The 2,959-nt window shown below is 50.2% G+C and overlaps 1 long non-coding RNA gene across 1 annotated transcript; it reads left to right on the top strand.

Annotated features, from left to right (window-relative positions):
• Window positions 1–65: 65 nt before the first annotated feature.
• Window positions 66–2,364, top strand: LOC142077503 (uncharacterized). Its single transcript, XR_012671871.1, has 2 exons — window positions 66–423; window positions 688–2,364. It is a non-coding gene; the product is annotated as an uncharacterized LOC142077503 (long non-coding RNA).
• Window positions 2,365–2,959: the final 595 nt, after the last annotated feature.

The raw sequence follows: 2,959 nt of genomic DNA on the forward strand, positions 1-2,959 counted from the left end.
CAGCTCCAGCACCTCCCTTGAAGCCTGTCCCGTAGCCACAGACTGCCCCCAAACCCTGTCCTCACAGCAGCAAGCTGGCCCTTGAACATGCTTTATTCTCCATAAATGCAGGTGCTGTTAGCATCAGTTTGGGGAAAGAGCGGTGTCTCCAGGAGCTCCTGCAGAAGGAGGGGTTCCTGCCTGAGGAGAGCTACAGTCATCACTGTGGATAACGGTTGCTTGCTCTTTCCCTCTCCCAGAGGCAGCACCGAGGACTCGGTCGTCGGTTCCTCTCCGGGGATGTTGTTGATTGCGTCTGGCTCAGGTTTGCGTGGGTCGCCTTTGGCCTCATTCCCCTAGCGGCATGGGCGAAAAGGGACAGCTGGACGCTTACTGGCTGTGGGCAGGAGCTGCTGCGGCTGAAGCTGGAGTGGCCAGAAAAAGGTAAAGCAGCTGAAGAATAAAATAAAGAGAATCCAGCTGGCAGCTGCCTCCAGCTGCAGGCAGGAGCCAGCCTGCCTCACCAGGTGAGGGAGGATCCCTTTTAGCGTAGTCCTCAGCAGATCCGATCACCAATGTGCACCGCACGGTACGTCTGTACGCGTAACCGAAAGCACGCTATAGCCATGCAGAGTGTGCGCGTGTGAGGCTATGTATCTGGTAAGCCTCGTATTGTAAGAGCTGTGAGACACTGATTTATTCTCTCAGGTGGATGACAGTCAAGCGACCGCAGCTACGGAGGAGGAAGGAGACAGAGAGGGAGAGACGAAGATGCGTCTGAACTGTGAAATTCTCCAGCAGCTCTGAGAGCGGGAGCTGCGGTGAGTCCTGGAGCCTCGAGGCTGTAGTTCCTCTTCTGCATCCCGGTCCCTCCCTGCCCCCCCGTTCTCTTTCTCTTACTGCGGTCATTTTTTTTTTTTTCTTCTCTGCATCTCTCCCTCTCTCGTTCTCCAAGTCCCCGTCTTTATCTGTCATTATACTTTTCCGGTTTCTTTTTTTCTCTGCGCTTCTATCCTGTTCCTTGCCCTCTTTTTCATCCTCTGTCTCTGTACTGCAGTCCATCACTAGTTTTGTCTTTCTCCCTCTATCTATCTGTCTTCCTATCCCAATTTCTTAAATTTCTCCCCGTCTGCCTGTTAGCCCTTCACAGTTCCTACCCCCCCCACCTCCATCTGTCTCCATGTCCCTATTTTTTAATTCCCCTCTCTCTGCCCTGTATTCTAGATACATTTTTCCTTTCTTAGATTCTCTTGTTCCTATGTTTTCATTTCTTCCCTCTCTGTCCCATGGCCCATTTTTGTCTGTATCGTTCTTTCTCTGTCTGGCTCCCTGTCCCTATTCTTTAATTCCTCTGTCTCTCCCCTTCAGCTCATCGAGTTTTTTTGGTATTTCTGTTTATCTCTGTCCATATCACAGTCACCTTTTTTAAATCCTCCCTCTCTGCCCTGTGGCCCATCACTATTCTTTGTTTTTATCCATCTCCATCTGTCTGGTTCCCTGTCATTTCCTCCTCTCGGGCCTGTAGCCCATCGCTAATTTTTTTCCTCTGTGCCTCTCTCTCTGTGGGTCCCTTTCCCTATTTTTCAATCCCCCTTCTCTGCCCTGTAGCCGATCGCTGTTGTATTGGGTTTACGCGGTAAGGTTTTGTTAGCTGGGGCGGGGCAGGGGCTGCAAGGGTGGGTTCTGTGAGAAGGGACCAGGAGTCGCCCTCATGTCGGGCACAGCCAGTTCCGTCTCTGAGACGGATCTGCTGCCGATCGAAGCTGAGCCCATCAGCAACGCTGGTAACGCCTCTGTGATGGACGTTTAAGAAGGGCTAAAAAATGCTGTGCAGAAGCTGCGATAGAGGAAATGTGAGTGTTAAAGAGCCCTGCAGACATCAAGGTCAGTGAAGACGGAGCGGGAGGAGGTACTCCAGGCACCGGAGCAGAGATTCCCCTGCAGCCTGTGGTCGAAGAACACGGTGACGCAGGTTGTTCTCCTGCAGCCCGTGGAGGTCCACGGTGCAGCAGACGTGCACGTGCAGCCTGTGGAGGACCCCACGCCGCAGCGGGTGGATGTGCCCGAAGGAAGCTGTGACCCCGTGGAGAGCTAGTGCTGGAATGGGCTTCTATCAGCACTTGTGGCCCCGTGGGAGGGACCCCATGCTGGAGCAGAAAAAGAGCGTGAGGAGGAAGGAGCGGCAGAGATGACGTGCGATGAACTGTTTGCAACCCTCGCTCCCTGTCCCCCTGCATTGCTCGGGGGGAGGATGTAGAGAAGTCGGGAGCGAAGATGAGCTTAGGAAAAAAGAATAGGGCGGGGGGAAGGTGTTTTTTAGATGATCTTATTTCTCTTTATCCTACTCTGATTTTGATTGACAATAAATTAAATTAATTTCCCCAAGTCGAGTCTGTTCTGCCTGTGATAGTAATTGGTGAGTGATCTCTTTGTCCTTATCTCAATCTACAAGCTTTTTTGTCGTATTTTCTTCCCCTGTCTTGTTGAGGAGGAGGAGCGATAGAGCGGTTTGGCAGGCGGCCAGCCACAGTCAACCCACCACAGTTTTCTTATATCAGCGTCTGTGTCCCTATTTTTTAATTCTTCCCTATGTTTCTTGTACCCCATCGCTCTTGAAACTTTCTTTTAACCTCTCCATCCCTATCTTTTTAATTCTTGCGTATGTTTCTCCAACGCAGTCGCTTTTTAAATTTTCTTGCTACCTTTCCCTCTCTCAGTCTCCCTGACCTAATTTTAATTTCTTGCTGGTTTCCTGCACACCATTGCTTTCTAAATTTTCTTTCTACGACTCCCTCTGTCCATTTCCTTGTTTATAATTCTTAATTCTTCCTTTTCTGTCCTGTATCCTGTTGCTTTCTGCACTTTCTTTCTACATCTCCCTGCCCCTATTTGTTAGTTCTTGCCTATCTTTCTTGTACCCTGTTGCTTTTTAAAAGTTTCTTTCCACTCTACCTTTGTCTGGCTCCTTGTTTCTATTTTT

This window comes from Calonectris borealis, unplaced genomic scaffold (assembly GCF_964195595.1).
Source record: "Calonectris borealis unplaced genomic scaffold, bCalBor7.hap1.2 HAP1_SCAFFOLD_277, whole genome shotgun sequence".
Taxonomy (NCBI): domain Eukaryota; kingdom Metazoa; phylum Chordata; class Aves; order Procellariiformes; family Procellariidae; genus Calonectris; species Calonectris borealis.